The sequence below is a fragment of the Macaca mulatta genome, chromosome 13 (assembly GCF_049350105.2).
Source record: "Macaca mulatta isolate MMU2019108-1 chromosome 13, T2T-MMU8v2.0, whole genome shotgun sequence".
NCBI classification, from domain to species: domain Eukaryota; kingdom Metazoa; phylum Chordata; class Mammalia; order Primates; family Cercopithecidae; genus Macaca; species Macaca mulatta.
The window spans coordinates 23,025,569-23,050,307 of record NC_133418.1 but is presented as its reverse complement, the minus strand read 5'-3'; the positions used below and the strand labels follow the sequence as shown (position 1 = coordinate 23,050,307).

Here is a 24,739-nt window from a genome sequence, read left to right as displayed (position 1 = left end):
CATAATGTGTTGCCAGGCAGCACTGAGGCATATGCAAGTATATGGACACATAGTGCCTTGTGCGTGTGTGGATTTTTCCAACCTCCATCAGCCGTGCTGTGCGGGTGCCGGCACAGAGCAGGGATAAGGCTAGACTCAACCAGGGCTGTGGTTTTTCCACATAAGGACGATGAAGTAAAAGGGGCAGAAGTGTTGACAGTGGCTGCAAGGGAGTGATTCCAACAGGCCTTGGAATTTCATCTGGGTAATAAAGGAATAAGAACCCTAGTGGGGTGAATAATGGTGAAAAGGTAGATGACTTAATGGATTGCATGGATCAAAGGATTTTTTGACTCACGGGATAAGAATGAAGAGGTCACAGATTAGGATATTAGAAACTAGAATTAAGGAGGGGTGGGCCGAGCGCGGTGGCTCAAGCCTGTAATCCCAGCACTTTGGGAGGCAGAGACGGGCGGATCACGAGGTCAGGAGATCGAGACCATCCTGGCTAACCCGGTGAAACCCCGTCTCTACTAAAAAATACAAAAAACTAGCCGGGCGTGATGGCGGGCGCCTGTAGTCCCAGCTACTGGGGAGGCTGAGGCAGGAGAATGGCGTAAACCTGGGAGGCGGAGCTTGCAGTGAGCTGAGATCCGGCCACTGCACTCCAGCCTGGGCGACAGAGCGAGACTCCGTCTCAAAAAAAAAAAAAAAAAGGAGGGGCTGGAGTTATTGGTAATGATCTGGCAGTAAGTGGCTAAGCTGGGGGATCATTGCAAGGTTATTGAAGGGAAGAAAATTAAAGATCTGAGAGGCTGCCCTACTAGAAGGAATGTCTATGTGTGTATTGAACCATCAAGGATTGGGACAGGGTTCTGCTGCAGCAAGTGACAGTTACCCTCCAACAAATGAAGGCGAGGGACAGGAAGATGGTGAATGACTGCCATAAGAGGACACACTAGAGGGCGGCAGGAGTTGGAGCTACCACAGTGAATCGGAGGAGGAAGAATGATCTGGAAGCATCAAGGAGGACCTTACTCCATCCCTGGGCCCTGTGACATAAGAGTTAAGGGAGGAAAAAAGACAGCCAGCCCTGGAAAGGACTGAGATAAAGCAGTACCCTCAGGCAGGACCAGATTGCAGTAAAAGCAGGAGGGTGAAGGGAAGGGTTAAAGAAGAGGTACAGAAACATGCAGAGGATGAACCAAGCATTCCAGAGACATCCTGGAAGAGCCCCTGGAGGTGGAGAGGAGTGGATGGAATTGGAGCAGAAGATGCAAAAAGCCATATCAAAATTACAGTGCAAGAGATGAGGATGGCCTGGGTGATTGATGCAAACAAGGATAAAGAAAATAATGAATTTGGCCCCCATTTTCAAAGACAGATAGCAGCAGCAAGACTGAAACTCTGAGGAAAATCATATTCCCTCCTCCTCCAACATAGCACACGCACTTACAAAAACAATACACAGACTCCTGGCCAATGGGCTTCAAAACCGAGGAGGATCATTAAATTTAAATGTTCACCACTGCATGAAATCTCCCTGGGTCCTGCCCTTCCTTCCCCACCCTCTTGCACTTGGGTCGGGGCACAGCAGTGATTCTCTCACCTCTCAGAGTGGAGCCAGTGTTGACTGCATTGAAGACTCCAGGTACACACACAGGACAGACATTCCTGGACCAGAATGAGGCTCCAACGCACCCTGTTAACTGCAGGAAGAATGAATGAGCCTCTGATATGGGCTGGGACAGAGAAGGGGATTCAAGGGCCCCAGGAGGGTTTGGGCGGAACCTACCAGGAGCGGCAGCACAGACTCCTTGGGAAAGTGGCCAGGATTTAGCCACATTCACCAACAGGATAATCTGGAGAATTTTCTAGCTTGAGTTTCTGGGAGAAAGCAGATTTCTGGTAACAGGGCCGAGTTCATCCACAGCCCTCTGCGGTGTTAGCACCTTAAGCTGAGTTCCTTGCACTAGGATGCTGTCACTGCCAAGTCAGTGTGGGAAGGTCCTTGACTGAAGGACTGAAGAGCTTGGTTAAGTGATTTCACCTAAGCCTCTATCTCTTGCTCCCATAAGTCAGAGCTCTTCATGGCTCCTTGCAGGCTTGACTTCAGGGTTAACCAGAAAATGAAGGTACAAGTGCCTTGTGAACTCTAAAACTCCAGACCAGTCATTCTCAAAGTGCCGTCCACCAGTCCAGCACACCAGCATCACTGGAAGCTTGTTTGAAATGCAAATCGTAAGGTCCTGCAGAGCTATGGATGAATTAGACACTCTGGGAATGGGGCCCTGCAATCTATTTCAACAGGTCCTCCAGGTGATTGTGAAGCAAGTTAAAGCCTGAGAAATTCTGTCCTATACAAAGGGATGTCAACTCAAGCTGCTCTTCAGAATCACCTATAGCACTTGTACACCTGAATCCCTGAGAATGGAGCCTCAGGACTGCTATTTCTCAAAGTCTGCCCGGTGATCCTGCGATGGGGTTTGGGGGACAGAGATCCAAGGTGCTACCAGGTGTGAGGAATTGTTAGAAGGCAAACCTGGCTGTCATCTAGGATGCTTAAAGGGTACAGATCCTAGGATTCTGCCTCCTACAGCTCAATCAGACTTTCCTAGAATGGGACTGCTGTCCAATGGCATGCCCCCTGGGTGACTCTGATGTACAGCCTGGGCTGAGAACCACCAGAGGATTACCTTCCAATGACCAAGCTGACAAACTCGCTTCAGGCTCTGAGTTTCACATTTGATTTTCTAGCCCCTGTCCTTCCATGAATCACCAGCCCCCTTCCCTCCTAACCAGGGGCACAGTCAGTGGAAGCACTAATGTGGCCTCTGCTTGGCTCAAGACAACAGGTGGAAACGTGACCATAGGTGTACAGGGCTGCCTGCCATGTATTAATAGCTACAGATTTGAAAGATCCAAGGACAAGAGACTAGAAAAAAATTTAAAACAGCCAAGCATTGGCCCAATAATGGCATTTTAGAAATCCGCCAAATATTAAGACGCTTTTTGAAAAATATCCAGAGCAATCATGTAAAAGTGCTTAATCATTAATAAAAGCTAACATTTGTTGGGTACTTCCTGTGGGTACTTCCTGGCACTAGGCTAATTATGTTTTTAGGAGTTAGCTCAAATGCTCCCTGTCATAATTATGTGAAGAGATATAAATATTAGCTCCATGGTACAGATTAAGAAGAGGTTACATAAATAAAAAGGAATGATACTCAAATTAGTAACCCGAGCCCGTGCTCTTAAACACTACGCTATTATTTGTGGACTCTTACATAGGTGGCAAAAGTCAAACACTAGATTGACTTCTGTCCACTTCCAGCCAAGATGAAGTCCAAGATTCAGATACGCCCTTTCACATTAAACAACTTAGGAATCAGACAAAATATACAAAGCATTGTTTGTTACACATTGGATAACAGACAGCACTAGATAGTGGGGTCTGAGGAAAGCAATGAAATGAGGCGAGTCTTAGAATTGCCCCGGTTTACCATGAGGCATAGTAAGGGCATAGCTGCAGCACAAGGAAAGCAGAACCCAACAGAGACTGGCGTTCACCTGAATTGAGGAAACCAAGTTGAAGATTTAGGAACACTAACACAGTTAGATATGTAGGCAAGAGTATCAGAGAGGAGACAGTTCCAGGGAAAAAGAGTTTACAGAGAGAGAGGGAAAGAGAGAGAGAGCGAGCTCCAGAGACCTGCAGAAGATTCCCCTAAAGTCACTAGCTGAGTACTGATCAGCGCATACATGTAAGGATATTACTCAATATGTGGAAAAGAACAGAAGGAATGATGTCCAAAGCTCACCCAAGGACAGAAATCATTTATGTTTCCACCAGCCAGAGTGGAACAACCTTGTAATGCATACGGAATATTCAAATGAATATTTCCTCAATAATAAGTTCAAGTTAACTGAGACTAAAGCCTGCCCGCTTTGTCTGGACCTGCCTAACAAAGCTTTGAGGGAAGCCTCAAAAGAATGAAACTGTGCCCAAGTAACCGTGTCCCAGAACAAAAGTCAAGAATATTTAAAGAGATATTAAAATATTAACAAACCCAACAAGGTTAAATTCACAATGTCTGGCATCCTATAACAAATTACTAGGCTTGAAAATTGGCAGGAAAATATTACTCATAATGAAGAGAAAAAGCAATCAATAGACACAGGCTCAGAAATTATACATGTGATAAAATTAGCAGACATTAAAGGGTTATGATTATTTTACATGTTAAAGAAGGTAGAGAAGAGCATAAGCATATTAAAGAGAGACAGGAAAGTCCCAGGGCTCACACAGGGCCAGGAGCAGTACCTGTTTTCACCAGTCAGGTGGGAAAACTTCATATTTCATGAAGCATTGGTAGAGTACACAGTGTCTTGCCTTAGTAGAGGGATCAATGCTGTTCTGTTCTCACCCAACCCATCTTAAAAGAAAACCTGAAAGGATCAAACTGTATTCAAGTAACCTAATCACATCCTAGCACACAGCTCAGCTAGTTACAGAAACACAAAATATTAATATCTAGAAACACAAAAATAATACCTAGCACCCAACAAGGTAAAATTCACAATGTCTAGCATTCAACTGAAATTTTCTAGGCCATCAAAGAAGCAGTAAAATATGACTCCTAAGGCCAGGCACAGTGGCTCATGCCTGTAATCCCAGCACTTTGGGAGGCCGAGGTGGGTGGATCACCCGGAGGTCAAGAGTTCAAGACCAGCCTGGTCAACATGATGAAACCTCATCTCTACTAAAAATATAAAAATTAGCCCAGCATGGTGGCGGGTGCCTGTATCCCAGCTACTCAAGAGGTTGAGGCAGGAGAATCACTTGAACCTGGGAGAAGGAGGTTACAGGGAGCCGAGATCGCACCATTGCACTTCAGCCTGGGCAACAAGAGCAAAACTCCATCTCAAAAAAATACATATATATGTGACCCATAAAGAGGAGATAAATCAACACTTCAAAACTGACCTAAACTTGCAAAGATACTATAATTAACAGAAAATGACAGTTTACTAACTACTCCATATGTTCAAAAAGTGAAAGGTTGAACATACTAAGTAGAGATGTATAAGATATAAGAAGACCTGAAATGAACTTTTAGAGTTGAAAACTACAACATTTAAGATAAAAATACACTGGATGGGATTAATAGTAGATTATACATTGCATAAGATAAAAAAAAATGAGCCTGAATACAGCACAGTATAAACTAGCTTAAACAAAAACACAGAGAGAAAAAATAACTTTAGAGACTTGGCTCTTATCCTCTATTTGTTTTTAAACAGAGGATAAGGGGCAGAAGAAGTGTTTGAAGAAATCATAATTTTTAAATTTTCAACTGAGATAGGAATAGCACTGGGTAGTCGCAGGAGGCTGGAAAGACCCAAACAGCAGTTAAAACAGGAAGTAGGCAAAGAAACTGCAGGATAACAGTAAACCTAAAATAAGGGAGAGAAAACAGCCAAAATGCTGATCCAGGAGACGTGTCCATGACTCTTGGGCAAATCCAAACAAAGGTGGGGGGGAGTAACTGGGAGGTCCCTATAATCCTGTCCTTTTCCAGAATACCTTATGACTATTTCACTTCCTAACTAAAGAAACGCTTATAAAACCAGAAACCAAAACTCTCTTGTGTGTGACTCATTCTTACAAGCATGCCCTTCTCTCTTAAGAGAGAGCACTTCTATTGCAAATAATGCTGCAATGAACATACGGATGCATGTATTTTTGTAATAGAATGATTTATATTTTGGGAGGTATATACCCAGTAATAGGATTGCTGGGTCAAATGGTATTTCTGGTTCTAGATCTTTGAGGAATCCCCACACGGTCTTCCACAATGGTTGAACTAATTTACATTTCTACCAACAGTGTGAAAGCATTCCTATTTCTCTGCAACCTCGCCAGCATCTGTTGTTTCTTGACTTTTTAATAATCGTCATTCTGACTAGCATGAGAGATGGTATCTCATTGAGGCTTTGATGTGCATTTCTCTAATGATCAGTGATGTTGAGCTTTTTTTTGTCATATGTTTGTTGGCTACATGAATGTCTTTTTTTGAGAAGTATCTGTTCATGTCCTTTCCCCACTTTTTAATGGGTTTTTTTTCTTGTAAATTTGTTTAAGCTCCTTGTAGACTCACAATATCAAAGACATGGGATCAACCTCAATGTCCATCAATGATAGACTGGATAAAGAAAATGCAGTACATATATACCATGGAATACTATGCAGCCATAAAAAGGAATGAGACCATGTCCTTTGAAGGGACATGGATGGAGCTGGAAGCCATGATCCTCAGCAGACTAACGCAGGAACAGAAAACCGAACACTGCATGCTCTCACTTATAAGTGGGAGCTTTACACTGAGAACACATGGACACAGAGAGGGGAACAACATACATTTGGGGCCTCTCAGGGGTGAGGTGGGGGAGAGAGAGCATTAGGAAAAACAGCTAACACATGCTGGGCTTAATACCTAGGTGATGGGTTGATAGGTGCAGCAAACCACCGTGGCACACATTTACCTGTGTAACAAACCTGCACATCCTGCACATGCACCCCAGAACTTCAAACGAAAAAGAGAGAACACTTCTCTCCTAAGTGTCTTTTGCTTTGCAATAAAAACTTTTTGCCTTTCACTTCATTCTGACTTGTCCCTGAATTCTTTCTCATGATGGTGTCAAGAACCTGGATACTGGCTGAGGCTGGGGATTCACCAGCATCCAGAGACCCTCCTGAGCCATCCAGCAATACAACTTTGACACAAACTGTGAAGTCACAGATCCAAGAAGCTCAAAGAACCCAAGCACAAGAAACACGATGAAACTACATGAAGGAACACCAGAATCAGATTGTTCAAAATCAGTGATAAAGAGTAAATCTTAAAAGCAACCAGAACAAAAGATACATTATATAAGCAGGAGTAAAGATAAGTATGACAGCAGATTTACAAATAGAAAAAAACACAAGTGCAGCAACAGAAACAAAGTATCAATGCAGAATTCTATATCTAGTGAAAATTTCCTTCAAAACAAAGGTGAAATAAAAACTTATTTTCAGGAATACAAAAGTTGAAAAAATCACTAGCATTCTTCACGGCAAGAAATGTTAAAGGAAGTCCTTTAGACAGAAAGAAAATGATATTGGGTGAATATCTGGATTCCCACAAAGAAATAAAAAGATCCAGAACAGATAACTTAATGGGCAAACATGTAATTTTCATCAACAAGTGAATGAATAAACAAATCATGGTATATCCATATGATAGACTACTACTTAGAATACAAAAGAAGAACTACTTATGCACGTGATAACATGAATGACACTCAAAATTATTCTTGAGTGAAAGACACCAGATCAAAACAAAGTACATATTGTATGATTCTGTTTATTTAAAACTCTATAAATTGCATGCTATTCTATAGTGACAGAAAGAAAATCACTGGCTGCCTGGAGACAGGAAGAGATTACAGAAATGAGAATTCCTTAGGAGGTAATGGACAAGTTCATTGCCCATCATATGTATACAGCCATAATGGTTTTACAGACACATATATATGCACACACACATAAATATAAGTTATCAAATTACAGTAAGTCCTGATTTAATGTCATTAGGTTCTTGGAAAGAACTTAAAGAAACTTGAAGCAAAACGATGTGCAATGAAACCAATTTTACCATAGGCTAATTAATATAAAGAAGAGTTAGGTTTTACAGCGTATTTCTGGTCACAAGAACATCATCAAACTTGTAAATAAAGACACAAAACACTTCTAATATTAAATATCAAAATAAATATGAGTTATACTGAATTTAAGAAAGATTAATAAAAATAAGTAAGTTCATTATTTACTGGATTTTCGGTAAGCAGTGAGTCGTGGTGGTAATAGTGGAAGTGGGTTAAGTCAAGAAATAAGTGTTTGCAAAACAAAAATTTTAAACAGCCTCTCCTACCACCACACATCAAACAAGAAAACATGGTGGGCTCGCTAAGCACTTTTGTACCACATCATATCCTATGCATTTGTATGATTATCGTAAATGTTTTATGATATTTTTTAGAGACAGGGTCTCACTCTGTTTCTCAGGCTGGAGTGCAGTGGTACAATCATAGCTCACTGCCAGTCTCAACCTCCTGGACTCAAGAGATCCTCCCACCTCAGCCTCCAGTGTAACTGGGACTACAGTTGTGTGCCACCATGCCCTTTTTTTTTTTTTTTTTTTTTTTTTTGTAGAGACAGGGGTTGTGCTTTGTTGCCCAGACTAGTCTTCAACTCCTGGGCTCACGCAATCCTCCTGCCTCAGCCTCCCAAAGTGCTGGGATTTCAGACATGAGCCAGCAGCACCTTGACTAAAAATTTTATTTCACAATAATTATAATTCATTCCTTCATTCATTTTACAACCTACTTGTTCCAGTTCAGGATCTCGGGTGACCAGAGCCTATCCTGGCAGTTCATGCACAAGTCAGGAAACAGCCCTGGACAGGACACCATCCTACTGCAGGAGGAAGTTATACACCCACACTCACTCAGACTGGGAGCATGCAATGAACCTAACGTGCACTTTGGAATGTGTGTTATATGCCCACTAGAACAGCTAAAATTTAAAAGATCGACCACACTGAGCGTGATCAGGATATGACACAACTAAATCTTTTAAGCGCTTCTGTGTAAATGGCACAGCCACTTTGGAAAATAATTTGGCAGTTTTTCAAGTCAAATATACCCAAACTGTATGATCCACTTCTCAACAATCAAACAAGAGAAACAAAAGCCATGTCTACACAAAGATGTGTACACAAATGTTCATAGCAGCGTTCATTATACTAGCCCCAAGTTGAAACAAGCCAAATGTCCATTACCAGATGACTGGAACATACAAATTGTGGTATATTGATACAATGAAACACTACTTAGTAATAAAAAAGAAAGAGCTATCAATATATGAAACAACATGGATGAATCTGAAAACAATGATGTTAAGTGAAAGCAGCCACACAAAAGTTACATACTGTATGATCACAACTACATAAAATTACAGAAAAGGCAAACTAATCTATAGACAGAAAAGCAGATTAGCGGTTATCTAGGGATGGGGCAGAAGGGAGGAGAGGACGGATTGCAAAATAGCACAAAAATATTGGAAGGATGACAAATATATTTATCATCTTGATTGTGGTGATAGTTTAATGGGTGTATATATAGATAAAACCTCATCTAATTGAATACTTTAAATATATGCATTTCATTGTGCACCAGTTATTTATCAACAAAACTATAGAATAATATATGCCTACATACATTTTAAAATATTCAAAATCTCACATAGTTATATACATAAATGCAACTGAATATGTATTTAGATGTTTTAACAAGCAGAAAGGACTGGTTAAACTCATAATAGTGGCTGTTTCTGGGAAGGGTGAAGGAGACAAGAGATGGAAAAGAGGATGAGAGCCAGAAGAGACCCTTGTAATGTTTCCTTTCTTTTATTAAAAATACACTGACAGTTAAAGCTGAGAGGTGAGAATAATATTCTCATGGTTTTTGTGACCTTAAAATTTCACAAACTAAGTGAAATGGCAGAAAGCAAAAAAATAAACGTAAATAAATGTTATATTGCCCAAAAAGAGATTTAAAATGGAGGTTAGACACATGAGGCTTACTTTCTCAAAAAAGTAGAATCTGCAGGGAAGTTTAACAACTGTAAAGAATGAAAGCTGGTAGCTTCTACCAGCCCAAAGCCTAAAATGTTCTGCTTATTATAATTCATAGGTAATACATTTTATGTTTGCAAATGAATGCAGTGATTTTAGACCTCACTTTTAGAGGTGCTAAAAATGCAAAGTACATATTCCAATTCTTCCCGATTTTCCTTCTGTTTCCATGAATGAAAAATATACATATTTGATGATTTCCAAGTTCATACAACTGATCTTTCTCTTAGCTTTCTCTTACCAAACTCCCTCCCTCATTCAGCCACCAGCCAGTCCGACTGTGCCACCTGCACAGCAGCCCTCGTACCGTCTCACGTCAGGATCCTGCCCGACCTGCGAGGAGCAGCAGCAAGAAGGAGACAGAACCTCCATGCTGAGCACCTCGGGGCTTTCTCAGAGACTCCAGAGGACCCTGATAGGGACAGAGCCTGGCCAGCAATCCATGTTGCCAGCTGTATGATTGTGGGCAGGTAAATTCTCAATTTAAAATGGGTGTAATAATAACATGTTCTTCCCAGAATGAGCTTTATGAAGATCATATGGCTGTTTGGAACTCAGAAAAGCACTGATGAGGATTCAAACAGGGGAGCCAACAGCCTATAAATAATCATTTAAGAAAGAGCATGAATATAATTACCTAGGAACAAAGGACAGAGTGGAGAGATGCCCAGGACTGAGCTGGACAAGCTGCACCCTTTAGTGGCTCAGCCCATGGACTGACAAGGAAAATGAAGGAGTTACCAAAGAAGGTGGAAGGAAGCCAGGAGAGTGGCCCTCAGCCTGCCCAGGGCAGGGCTCAGTGGGAGAGAAGATCTGTTATAAATGCTGCCAGGAGGTCGAGTCATGTTAGAATGTCCATGTGAAAACATCCACTGTGTGTATCTAAAAAGAGTGGCTGTGAAACAGGTCAGAGTCAATGGTCTCATTGTCTCAGATGTTATCTGCACACATTGTCTCACAACCAAGAAAATTAAGCAGCATGGACACAAAGGGTGAGGTTGAAGCAAAAGTTTAATAAGTGAAAGAAGAAGGCTCTCTGCAGCGAAGAGGGGAGCCTGAGTGGGTTACCACTTTGACAGCTGAATCCAAAAGCTTTTATAAGAAACTCCTCTCATCTCTGTAGCTGTTTGAGTAACTTCTCTTATCTGTAAAACTGTCTGTATAACTCTCCCTTATCTATGCAGCTGTAGGATGTCTCCAGGTAAGCATAAAGTTAGCTTCTCTTGTTTGTATAACTGGGTTTGTTTTAGGCAAGCCCCCATCCCCTCCCCGTGTAAGCTCCCATGGAGCCCACTATGTACATGTCTGAGAAGTGGAGGAAACTTTTTTCTGGGAACTCACTAATCATACAAAGAACAAGAGGCTTCTGTGCTGCTTATCTATTCAGGTGCGGCCTGAGTTTTCCCCAGGCCGCTCTATCTTTGCCTGTAGCTACGATTTTTCAGGCAGGCTGCTTCTCCAAAAACGAGCCTAAACTGTCTACCTATCAGATTTTTCCTTTTCTTCTCCCTCAGCTGGTTCCCCTCACCAAGGCTGAGCAAGTGAAAAGGAGGGCACAGGGCAAGCCAGTAGTGAGCAGCAACAAAGAACTGAGACAGCAGAAACCACTCTTCACACCTGGGTTGAAAAGGGGTAGGGAGCCAGGACCACAGCTCAGGTAAGAACAAAGGTAAAGAAATATTGTTGTTGTGTTGTTTTTAACTATGAGAAAGCATTGAGCTTTAAGTTTCTACATGAAAGATCTAGTTCAGACAGGAGCACCCAATATTCAGAAGAGAAGGACATGGTGTAAAGGTCCTGGGAAGGCTGAGAGGATTGGGACTCAGAATCCAGAGCGGAAACTGTCTGTGAACAGAAGAGGTACCTCCCCAAGTGTAACAAGAGGGAAGGAGAAGGGACAGATGCCAAGATGATTCAGCCAGAAGGTTTGGTGGTAAATGTGAGGCTGTGCCCACCTGCTGGCTTCAATTTTCTCTTTAAAATATCAGATGGAATCATTTGATGAAGGCCATGCCATGCAATGAAATAGCAATCTGAGGCATGGAACAGCTCCAGTTTAGCCTGTGTTTAGGGTAATTATGGCTCCAATCCAGGAGACAAATATGACTAGGGAAAATGAAGTCTAAGAAAAAATGGTCTCAAGTTGACTGCGAGTCTTCTGGGAAGCTGAGACCGCAGGTGGGGCTGACAGGGGAAGAGGAACCCACCTGCTGAAAAACATCAGGCTGTTGGCTGGGGGAGGGATGAGGTCTGTGTTGTAGAGATGGATAGATGCCTAAATTTGGGTAAAGGTTTCAACTCTCCCCTCTGCAGGGTGTGGAAATAAACAAAGACCACCCAAACGAGAATAAGCAGACTATTTATCCAGAGCTTGCTCTGACAAGGGAGTTGGCCACCATCACTTGCTTGGCAGAGACTCAGAAGTAGGCAGGGGAGAAAGCCTCATAGCAGACCGAAGGGAAGGCTTCATGTGTGGAGGCTGTAGATGTGGGTGAGCTGTAGATGGCTAACTAGAAATGGAGCCTCCTGTGTGATTGATTAGGGGCATGTTCGGCTTTCTCTGGTTGGTCCTACATTGGAAGAGGGAACAAAAAAATTAGGGCAGCTGTACAGTTATTAATCAAGTGTTGGCCATTTTTGACTGACTGTTACAGGAGTGACTGACTCCTTGGATTGTTTGCTAGAAATAATGGTCTTCACTTCCCGCAAGTCTGACCTTCTGGTAGTAGGCTTCCTGTGTTGGCTATTGTGGATAATGAGTAGATTTCCTGAGCTGATTCCTGCAGATTGTGGATCAAAGTTATTTTATATAAACAGTCTGGCCATTTTCCACTTACATATTCCATCTTCCAAGAGCTGGCCAAGCTGATCTCTTACCTGTCTCCCCCAGCCCCTCCACTCTGGCTGTGAAAACACAAGCCACTAGGTGAGGAATGGGGACAATTGAAGACTGAAAGCTTTTCTTTGCTAGGCTTTGCAGAGCTGAGGAAAGAGATGACAACATCCAAGTGTCTACCCTGGGCCAGTCTTAGGGCTGCAATGGTAATGCTAGAACTGTGTGAGTTTATATTTTCATTTGTCTCTCTAACTAAGGTGGAAAAAAAACCCAGAAAATTGTCTGTCTGCAGTTTCTGCAGAAGTCTAACACTGTGCTTCCCAACATTGCAGCCATTAGCCACAGGTGAGTATCAAGCACTTTAAATGAGACTGGTCCAAATTGAGATGTGCTCTGAGAATAAAACACACAGCAGATTTCAAAGACCTAGTACATGCCCTGATTTCAAGCTATATTACAAAGCTGTAGTAATCAAAACAGTATGGCACTGGAAAAAAAATAGACACATAGGTCAATGTGACAGAATAGACAGCCCAGAAATAAACCCATGCATGTATAGTCAACTAATCTTTGACAAGAGCACCAAGAATACACAATGGGCAGCACTTTGGGAGGCCAAGATGGGCAGATCACAAGGTCAGGAGATCGAGACCATCCTGGCTAACCCAGTGAAACCCCGTCTCTACTAAAAAATACAAAAAACTAGCCGGGCGAGGTGGCAGGCGCCTGTAGTCCCAGCTATTCAGGAGGCTGAGGCAGGAGAATGGCATAAACCTGGGAGGTGGAGCTTGCAGTGAGCTGAGATCCGGCCACTGCACTCCAGCCTGGGTGACAGAGCAAGACTCCGTCTCAAAAAAAAAAAAAAAAAAAAAAAGAATACACAATGGGGAAAGTCTCTTCAATAAATGGTGTTGGGAAAACTAGATATCCATATGCAAAAGAAAGAAATTAGACTCTTATGTTTCACAAAATCTAAAATTAATTCAAAGTAGAAAACGACTTACATGTAAGATCTAAAACCATAAAACTCCTAGAAGAAAACACAGGGAAAGAGCTCCTTGACACTGCCATTAGCAATAATTTTTCAGATATGACATCAAAAGTACAGGCAATGAAAGCAAAAACAAGTGAGAGTATATCAAACTAAAAGTTTCTGCACAGCATAAGCAATCAACAGAATGAAGAGACGACATATGGCATGAGAGAAAATATTTACATCTGACAAAGGGTTAATATCCAAAATATGTAAGTAATTCACACAACTCAGTAACAAAAACCAAATAACCTGACTTTTTTAAAAATGGGCAAAGGACCTGAATAGGTATTCCTCAAAAAGAAGACATACAAATGGCCAAGAGATTTTGAAAAGCTGCTTAACATAACTAATTATCAGAGAAATACACAAATCAGAACAAGATATCATCTCACACCTGTTAGAATGGCTATTATTTAAAAATGAGATAAGTGTCAACCAGATGTGGAGGAAAGGAAACCCTTGTACAGTATTCATGGGAACATAAATTAGTACAGCCATTATGGAGAACAGTATGGAGATTCCCTAACAAAATTAAAAATAGAATTACCATATGACCTAGCAATTCCACTTCAAGGAATACATTCAAATAATGTCAGTATCTCAATAAGATACTTGCACTCCTATGTTCATTGCAGCATTGTTCACGATAGCCAAGATACAGAAACAAGTTAAATGTCCATCAACAGATAAATGGATAAAGAAAATGAGGTACATATATATACAATGGAATATTATTCAGCAAAATCCTGACATTTGTGATAACCTGGATAAACCTGGAGGACATTATGCTAAGTAAAATCAAAGCCTGAAACAGAAAGACAAATACCACATAATCTCACTTACATATGAAATCTGAAAATGTTAAATTTATGGAAACAGAGTAGAATGGTAGTGGCCAGAACCTGGGAGTAGAGAAAATGAGATGCTTGTTAAATCAAATCACCACATTGAATATATATAATCTATTTGTCAATTAAATATTTTAAGAATAAAAATATCTAGTACCAAAAAAAGAATGCAAAATGTCTCAACAATGTTATATGAATTGCATTTTGAAGTGATAATATTTTGAATATTAGGTTAAATAAAATATATTTGAAAAATTAGCTTCATCTATTTCTTTCCATTTTTGTTAACGTAGCTACAAAACAAATTAAAATTACGTATGTGGCTCACATTATACTTTGATTACACTATACAGGTTAGTGACTATACAGACTAGTCTAAGAGATGTAGCAGGGTTCCAGAATGACCCAGGTTTGGCCGGGTACAGTGGCTCACACCTGTAATCCCAGCACTTCGGGAGGCTGAGGTGGGAAGAACATGAGGTCAGGAGATCGAGATCATCCTGGCTAACACGGTGAAACCCCATCTCTACTAAAAAAAAAAGATACAAAAAATAAGCTGGGCGTGGTGGCGGGTGCCTGTAGTCCCAGCTACTCAGGAGGCTGAGGCAGGAGAACGGAGTGAACCTGCGAGGCAGAGCTTGCAGTGAGCCGAGATCGTGCCACTGCACTCCAGCCTGGGCGACAGAGCGAGACACCATCTCAAAAAAAAAAAAAAAAAAAAAGACCTAGGTTTAATACAAATGAAGGGGCCAGCTGGCTTAGCCCAGCTTGTGTGGGAAATGTTGGGGAGTGGTTTAAGACAGGGCAAAGCACAACATTTTGATGCTATTGACATTTTTGGCACACAATCATTTTGTGGCCTGAAAAAAAACCCAAAACATTACATTTACAGCTTTTTAAAATTAGCTACTGGCCAGGCTCAGTGGCTCACATCTGTAATCCCAACACTCTGGAAGGCCGAGGTGGGTGGATCACCTGACGTCAGGAGTTTGAGACCAGCCTGGCCAACACAGTGAAACCCCATCTCTACTAAAAATACAAAAATTAGTTGGGTGTAATGGTGCGCACATATAGTCCCAGCTACTTGGAAGGCTGAGGCAGGAGAATTGTTTGAACCTGGGAGGCGGAGGTTGCAGTGAGCTGAGATCCTGCCATTACACTCCAGCCTGGGTGACAGAGCGAGACTCTGTCTCAAAACATAAAAATAAAAATAAAATTAGTTACCAAGTAATATGTGCAACCGACATGCTCATGGAATTGTTTGATTTCCCTCTCCCATTCTCTGATCCAACCCTGTGGGCCTCAGCTTCCTTGTTGATGACCTGGATTTCTGTTGCTGTCTGCTGATGGTTTGCTTGCCTCAAATTCTCGCTCTTTTGGACCATCCTGGTCACTTCAGACAGATGATTCCACAATACACATCTGTTATCAGTGCTGCCACAGTACACATCTGTTCTCAATGTCTAAAACCCTCCAATGGCCTCCCGTTGCCTGGAGAAAAAAATTCAAACTCTTTGACATGAGTCAGGTGCTGACAGGGGGCAGAGTACACACACAAAAGGTGCATGCTGGAGGTAATGGAAGGAAGGAGTTATTTATAAAAGTACAGGCAGGTCTAGAGGAAGCAGCAGGAGATGGTGGAGCTCCAGGTGCTGCTGACAGCGGAAATCCACAACCCTCTCTGGAGGAGGAGGAGGAGCAAGGGATGGGGAGGTGGGTGACCCGCTGAGAAAGCCGGGGGTGTGAGAGGGCCACTGACAGGAGCTGTGGCCTTCTGTGTAGGGGAATGTGGCCACTGCCAACCTGAAGGGGTGCGGGTGCACTCTAACCAAGCCCTCTTCCCTCCCTCTGACCTCCCATTGCCTGAGCCCAACCAGGAGATAGAGGATAAGAGACCACTAAGGCAGCCCATAAGGCCCGTCTTGAAGGTACAGAGTAGATGGAGACACCTGGCACCCCCACCTGAAGCTCAGAGACCCCATTTATCACCTGGATTCCTGGCCCATAACTGCACACCCACCTCTAGCCACTCCCTGCTCTGGGTTGCCCGCCTCATTCTGGCCAAGAAATCTTCCTAAAACGCAAACCCAATCACACCATTCCCCCAAGTAGAACTCTTCAGTGGTTCTGCACCATCTACACAGCAAGTCCAGCTCTGTAGTGAGACCCTAAGACTTTTTATAACTCAACTCTACTCACCTGCTTGCTCACAGAAGTTTCACGAATGCACACGTTTGGTTCATCACAAATGTCTAAGAGAGCCATCCTCAGCCCCTGCCTTCTCCTGGGTCCTGCCACAGAGAGGACCTAGCTGCTAAGGAGTCCAGAGATTGCCCTTTGGTCGCCTGTAGAACATCACGACTTAACAGCTTTGCCCTGCTGGAGTTACTGGCAGAGCTGCGCTTCCCAGGACCAGTAGAGGGCGCCATGACATAGAATGGCCACATGTTGGAGACCACATCTTGGACTTGTGGCTGCCAGAGCCCTGAGCTCAGAATAGCACCTGCAACTTTGGGAGGCTAAGGCGGGTGGATCACCTGAGGTCAGGAAGTCGAGACCAGCCTGGCCAACATGGTTGAAACCCTGTCTCTACTAAAAATACAAAAATTAATCAGGTGGGATGGCTAATTTGAAAAACTTAGCTGGGTGTGGTGGTGCACACCTGTAATCCTAGCTACTAGGAAGGCTGAAGCAGGAGAATCTCTTGAACCCGGAGGCAGAGGTTGCAGTGAACCAAGATCATGCCACTGCACTCCAGCCTAGATGACAGAGCAAGACTCGGTCTCAAAAAAAAAAAAAAAAAAAAAAAAGTCTGCATAAAAACTTATCACAGGGAACAAAAGCAAGAAACAAAGAATGGGAACTTCCTTAAGTGTCTACAAGTGCAAAATAAGAAATAATGTACATTTTGAGCTTGGTTACAACAATGTCAAGAAGCCAGTCACAAAATGGTGCAATTAACGATGAAAGGCAAAACGTTCACACAAGGGCAGAATCATTCTCTTTATGAGCTGGTGTGGAAACTCTCTGCACTAGGTATGAGAGCAAGAAAGCAAAAAGAAAAGATTTCATTTTCAAATAATAACACTAAGATTATTCAGTTAAAGTTTTCATTGCAAACTGATTTAAAAAAAAAAATGTAGCTGCGCACATATTTTTAATAGCAATAATTAGGGTCCCTGAAGGAAACTACTACAAGACACGCTAGGAGTGAAATATTCAATGAGTAAATCCAGGCTTTAAAACAAACAAATCAGAGATGATGTTTGTTTTAACCTTGTTGACATTTGTTTAATCAGAGATATGCCAGAAGCACTGCAGAAATTTGTACCCTCAGGATAGGGCTACTATAATAGAAAGAGGTGGTGGCTTTTATACCAAGTCTGTCTGAAAGCACTGAGGTTCAGGTACTTTGAGTGATTATTAAAGTTGCAGATTTGTAGTGTACAATGTTGCTTGGACATCTGAATTCCACACCAAATGACATTAAAACATAAAATTCAGCTGCTTCCATCCAATTTGTTTTCAGCTCCTTGTGAAGATGTGGATGCAGAATACCCCGCTGAATAGGGACAGGAGAATTTCACCAAGAGTTTGCAAGCTAAAGGCAGAATTGACATTTCATAACATAATACTCACCCTTACTGTTAGGAAAGCAAGAGCCTAGGAGAGCCAGATGAACACCATTTTCAAATCAAGCCCATCTTAAAACTAGCAAGACACATTCCTTGCCAGTCACGACCCATGGCCCTAAGATGTTTACAGCTAAGGAAGTGGCTTGGTAATGCCTACAAGGACAAACTTCTACAACAACAGAAAGCCCAGATGTCCCAATACCCATAACAATATATGCTTTCAAGATAATTATAGTTAAGCTTCGACGTACTTAAACACACTAAAATGTCAAGGATAGTTTTCTTTAAATCAATAGGAGAATAAATTTTTTCGTGCTGTCAGCCCACCTACACATAGGCAAAGCCTAGTTTAGTCTTTATATAGACAATATTCCTATATAGGAAAAATTTAATGATGGCATATTCCTCCACTTGCTTTCTGTGGATGCTCTACTCTGTAATGGAATAACTTTCAATAAACTATCCCAATTCACCGCACCCTGCAACTCACCTTGAATTCTTTCCTGTGTGAAATCCAAGGACCCTCTCTGCGGGTCTGGTTTGAGATCCCCTTTTCCAGAAACATCACTATGTTTAATAGATTCCCATCTTTTATTTTCTGTTCTGTTCCTTTCTGTTTTTCAATTGATTTTTATAACTTATGATGGATCTCACCCTTCAGTTAGTAAAGCACTGTCCTAGAATTGGGCTAAAAGAAAATGTAGATGATTGGCAGTGGGCTCTGGAAGACAGAGGCCTTCTCACCTGCTCCAGGGCCCGTGGAGAGAGCTGAGCTTGAGGACTACAAGAGAAGAATCCTTTTGGTTCATCCTGTCGCAAACTAAGCTTGGACTCCACCTGCGCTTCGTGGGTTAAACAGAGGACTGACTCTTGTCTTTGTTACCTCTGTTGTTATAATGAGTTAAATCACAAAGACTGGAAGGAAAGGTGCTGCTCTATGTAAGTGTTTCTTCATGATCACTCAGCAAGGACAGCCTGCTCCATGCATACCTCTGTGCCTTATGGCCCTGTGGGTCCAGGCCCAGAACCACAGCTGCTCACTGAGTACAGTCAAAAGGCACAGGCAGTCCCAGAACTAGGAACAGACTACGTCCTGCAGGTCTAAGTTCATTGTTCAGAGCTGTGAACTCTGAAAAAAGGTTAATCCTGAGTGACTAACTGGGCCTAAATTCAAATTACAGCCAAGTGGCCATTTTCTGACTAGAGGTCATACATGTATTTGGAGTTCCCAGAAAACCCTGCACGGACCAATCCGAATTCAGCAAGTGTAAACAAATCAGAACTAAGCAAGTTTGCATCCTTCATTTGCATGAGTGGAACCTGGGTGGAAACTTTCTCTCTAAAAGACAAACTCTCCTTTTGTCATTTGGAGCACACACATCTTCATTTTACACTGAAGGTTGTCTCTCCCTGGTCTGCAAACTGTTTGCTGGAATAAAGTCCCCTTTCCCTAAATTCCTTTTCAGATAACTTTAGTTCACAAAGCCCACAAATGCTCGTGTGACTCATGCTGTGGATTAGCAGGCAGAGTCTGCCATTGTTCCTAGCATGGTACCGGTAGTGGCCATGCCACAAAATACCCACAGATCGCATCAGATCATGGAACAGTGCCATTCTAACAAAATGCCTCAACACCTCAACCAAAGGAGAGGTCATCTCCTCCCAGACTTACCTATGAACATAGGTGTGCAGATGCACCTGTCATCACCTTTTCCCCCAGAGGAAGCATCACCCAGGCCACTCTCATCCTGTGCCTTTCTATAGGTTGTGACAGCTCTGCTGAGTAGCTGCAGGGACATTTTGATCTGGGAAAAGTGGAGCAGAGCCCTTTCAGATATAAAGAGACTGAGAATCAAAATGGCTGGAATTCTCTTAGGTCAGCATTGTGTTGAGAGTTACCCCTGTGTGTTCAATAAAACAACCACTGACTTGTCCTTAGCTTCCACTGCCAACATCTGTGTTCATAAGAGGCACTTAAGAAGCCGATTGGCCAAATCTACAGTAATGGGGGATAAGACCAAAGGTTAGAGACACAGCCCTTGGAAATTATTCTGTAACAGCAATCCGCTGTGCCCAGCTGGGGCAGTGCAGACAGGAAGGAAGGGACGCACCGGTCCACACACCTGCAGGCGCTCACAATCTCTCACAAAGGCCAGAATTGCTGCTTTCAAAAGGATGTCACACAAGACAAGCTAGAAAAATGAAATATTAAGACAAGCTAGAAAATGAAATAAGCTAGAAAAATGAAATATTAAGACAACAACTCGCCCCCCAAAAAAGTTTCCATTTCCAATATACTAAAAGCCTTGTCCTGTGCCTATTCTTTAACCTGGAATCCTCTTTAGAAGCTATACTCTAAAGAAATATTCGCCTCACTGCTGAGCTTATAGGGTACGCCTAATGTCCAACAATATGAAAGCCCTTCAACGAACTGCAGCACGTCCACATATAACCCACATAGAAGCTGACCTCTTTCCTCACCTTCGAGCTTCCCATGCCAAAGAGGGACCTCTTGGACCCAAATATGTCTTAGCAATATAGAAGATGCTGGAGACTTGTAGGAGAAGTGAAGAGGGTTTACAGCGTAGCCCCACAGAAAACAACTTATGATCCTGTCACTCACTTGTCCCTTTTTTCCATGCCTCAGTCTAGTCAGAAAACCACTAGATCCTAGATGGCTTCTTCTCCCTTCCCCCTCCTTTCTCTTCTCCTCTCCCTCCCTTGCTCCTCCTTCCTCCGTCCCCCACTCCTTACTTCCAACCAAAACTTGACTAGCTCCAGTCTCATCCCTCCTTATTGAAAACTATTTTACTCATCCCTCTTCCCCCAATCTTTATTCCTTACCCATATCGGACTTCACCAAAACAAAGGCCAGGATAATAAACAGGACAAACTCTCTTTCAAAAAACATTTTAATGACCATAATTTGTGATTTTGTTACAATTTGAGGAGTCCGGATCCCCAGGGAAGACTAACAAGATGTTCTCCTAACAAAGATGGGTCTCCCCTTACTAAAAACTCCTGTAATGGCTGAAAAGAGCATGAGGTTTTTCGCGCATCTTTACACATTCAATAGAACAAAATGCAGCAGTTAAAAACTATCTGTAGAAGGCTATCTTGTGACAGAAAGGCATTGGAGATATACTGTTAGTGACAAAAATAGGTTATAAATTAATTTTTCCATGCATGCCTCTATATTTATAAATACACACCCGCGCGCGCGCGCGCAAATACAGGAAGGACAGACATTAAATGTTCATAGTGCTTAAGATATTGCATAGTATAATAGTTAGGACCATGGCCCTGGAGACAGAAAACTACAGCCTCTCTTCCACTTATCAGCCATGGGACCTTGGGCAATTTAGCCGCAAAGCCCCCGTTCCTTTATCTATGTGCTAGGGTTGTTATAAGAGTTAAGTGCAATACAGAGAGCGAGAGAGAGAGTACCTAACATGTATTATGTGCTCAGTAAACGTGCATCATAGTACTCATTGTTACATATATTCCTAACTGCTTTATACATTTTTCCCTGTCCTCTAAGTTCCCTCCCCTCACCCCCACGCCTCAACAGGCCCTGGTGTGTGTTGTTCCCCTCTCTGTGTCCATGTTGAACAAAATTTTAATAGCGCTACACCAACCAGCTTTAAAATCAGGACAAAAATATTTGAATTGGATGCTGCACCTTTTTAAGGAAGTCAACATTCGTGCTTTTTTCATCTTAAAGCATGCTCATGAATCAGCAACACCAACAGGAAAAATAAAGCACTGTCTATGACAATCATTTTAGCTTGTTTGCGGAACCAAACAGGTTTACATCAATGAGAATATATTTAATTACTATCAAATAGCAGCTTTAATACCAGTCAAGTCATAGATTGAACATAAAAACAAACTTATAACTTGGAAATTAATCTTTAGGAGTTTTGAAACCTTTCTGAAAAAGCTATGTGGCTTTTTGTACCTCAGAAAAATCCAAGCAATATTCTTGGTCAAAAAACACTGATTAATGTAGAAAATGAATCAACTCACTGATAAGACACTAAAAAGAAAAGTGTACCAAAATAATCTCATTTTGAGTCTTGGTTATTTCACTGAGCTAACACATACTGTGTGTTTTCAGTACCAGTTGAACCTTGTTTCTGTGTGTGTACTATTGGTCAGATAATGTTGTTACTCTGGAAGAATTCATGACAGGAAGACAAATGCTTGCCCCTAGCACAGTCTCAGCTTCAACTGCTACAGACTGTCACTGAAAAAAAATGTATTGGTCAGTCTGAGCCATGTCAAGTTAACTATGGAAGTAGCAAATCCACAACACAAACTGTGCTAGCACTTTCTTTTCAGGTCTAACTCCAAAATAGGTACAGCCTGGAAGCCACTACCCCAATCTGTGAAAAGTGGTGGAACTTGGCTACGGAGAAGGTGTGGTTGTACAGTACGTTCTCATGGCCCATACCAGGTTCCCACGGAGAGCTGCACAGTTAGCCCTGCAGCATTCACAACAGTGCATTGACAAGATTCCGATGCAGATCAGCACCCATGTGTCTGATGTGAGTACTGTGGAGCCTGCTGAGAGGTAACTGAGTATCCCATGCTGCTCTTCGGCTGGGATGTGCTTGGTCCAGGGTTGGGATATAGGCAGTATGTGTGTTGGAACGCTGATAGTCTGAGGCCATGAAAAGTCCACCTGAGGTAGTGGTAGGAGAAACAAGCCTCACTTTCTTCTGTGTGTGACTGTTGTCTTGATTCCTGGGTGGCCAGTTCCATTCGTGTGGTTATTGCCCTGCTGCTGGTGGTGGTTCCTTTTGTCTCCTTTGTCATCAGGTTCTTCTTCCATTAAAAATTCTGATTTGGGGTAAGGGATTTGATAACCGGCAAAAATGTCTGATGTAGGAAGTGGGTCTTCTAAGAAATGGGGAATCTGTTCTGAGGTAATTCACTTTATTGGGTCCATGGTAAGAAACTTCTAAAGCAAGTGGAATGCTTTACTATCTGGTTTAACTTTGTGTTTTTCCATATACTTGATAAGGCTGCAGTTTAGTATACTTATTTCTTCTGAAATATTTCATTAATGTTGAATGTTCAGGCATCTTTTTTACATCTTCCCAATCTTTATTTGCAGGAAATCCCATTACACTGAGTATTCTGTCCAGTCAGTCATGGTGACAAGGATTACTAGTTATGATGTCCTCTTGTCGACCATGAAATACTGGTTTTGACATTAGTAATTCTTCAAACATACACCCCATAGCCCAAATATCAATAGCTTTGGTATAATGCCTTACTTAAAGCAGTAATTCAGGGGCTCGGTACCAGAATGTAACAATCACTGGATCCAAATCTGCTAATGTAAGCTAGTACAATTCTTTAAAATGTTTTGCATTATCCATTTATAATCAATTTTATTAGACCAAAAACATACTTATGTTTCTTTTCAAGGCAGCCTTTCTCTACTATGTGTGAGGCTTCCATGGGACCAGCCCTAGAAGTTTCTTAAAGGATCTATAAAACATGCCCTTAAATCGTTCTGAGTTCTTACAATTTCCCACATTACTTCGGGTGAGTTTTGCTAAACTTCCCACCACTACACACCAAGCATCATTTTTTCCTCTAGCTTCCCATACTATTTTCCTCACCATCCTTCAACCCTCCTTAACAGTTTCCTTGATGCCTGCCAAGCTCCCCCTGCCACTCAGACCCAAAGCCAAAGTCACATGTCTTAAGCCTTCATTGCTGTAGCACCTCACTCTGGTACCAAATTCTGTTCCAGTAATCTGGAACAAATCAGCCCAAAGCCTAATGGATTATTTTGCTCATAATTCTGCAATTTGAGCAGGGCTAAGCTGAGATGGTTTACTCTGTTCCACATTGCTCATCTGGGGCTGGAGGATGCAGTCCTAAATTGTTCACTCACCTGGTGACAAGTTGCTACTAGTTGTCACCTAGGAGTGCAGCCAGGGCTGTATGCAAGACCCCAGTTTATCACCGTGTGCGCCTCTTAATGGGGCAGCTTAGAATTTCTCACTGTATGATGGCTGGGTGGCAAGAACAAGTATTCCAAGGGACAGAAAGTATTAATAAAAACTGCAGTTCCTTAAGACTGGAAGAGGCTGGAAATGGTTACAACATCATTTCCACTACATTCTATTGGTCAAGCGATCACAGAGCCACCCCAGAGTCAAGTGGACCAAAGAACCACACGAATGGAACTGGCCACCCACGGAATCAAGACAGCAGTCACACACAGGGACCCCCATTGAAGAAAGTGAGGCTTGTTCCTCCTACCACTACTGCAGGTGGACTTTTCATGGCCTCAGACTATCAGCGTTCCAATACACATGCTGCCTATATCCCAACCCTGGAACAAAGAATTTGCAGTCATATTTAATCTGTCCCATCAATGAAGCTATTAGCTGATTGCTTATTGCTATCATAATTTCATATCTATCCACTCCCATTTTATTATTCCCAATGATGCAAGAGTCTCAGGTATCATTGTGCTAGAAGACACACCAGAACTCCAGGCATCCACTCACAGCTGTCAACACTGAACATCCCTGAAGCAGGTTTGTGGTCCTCACCCTCAGATTACTGAAATACCTCTCTGGGCTGTGGCATCAGTAACTTTGGCCTTTCCCATCCTCTAGCCCAAGCCTAAATTGTCT

The 24,739-nt window shown here is 42.3% G+C and overlaps 1 pseudogene; it reads right to left on the bottom strand.

The window, feature by feature from the left end:
• Nucleotides 1-22,604: 22,604 nt before the first annotated feature.
• On the bottom strand, nucleotides 22,605-23,625 carry LOC144333643 (cyclin-dependent kinase 8 pseudogene; annotated as a pseudogene).
• Nucleotides 23,626-24,739: the final 1,114 nt, after the last annotated feature.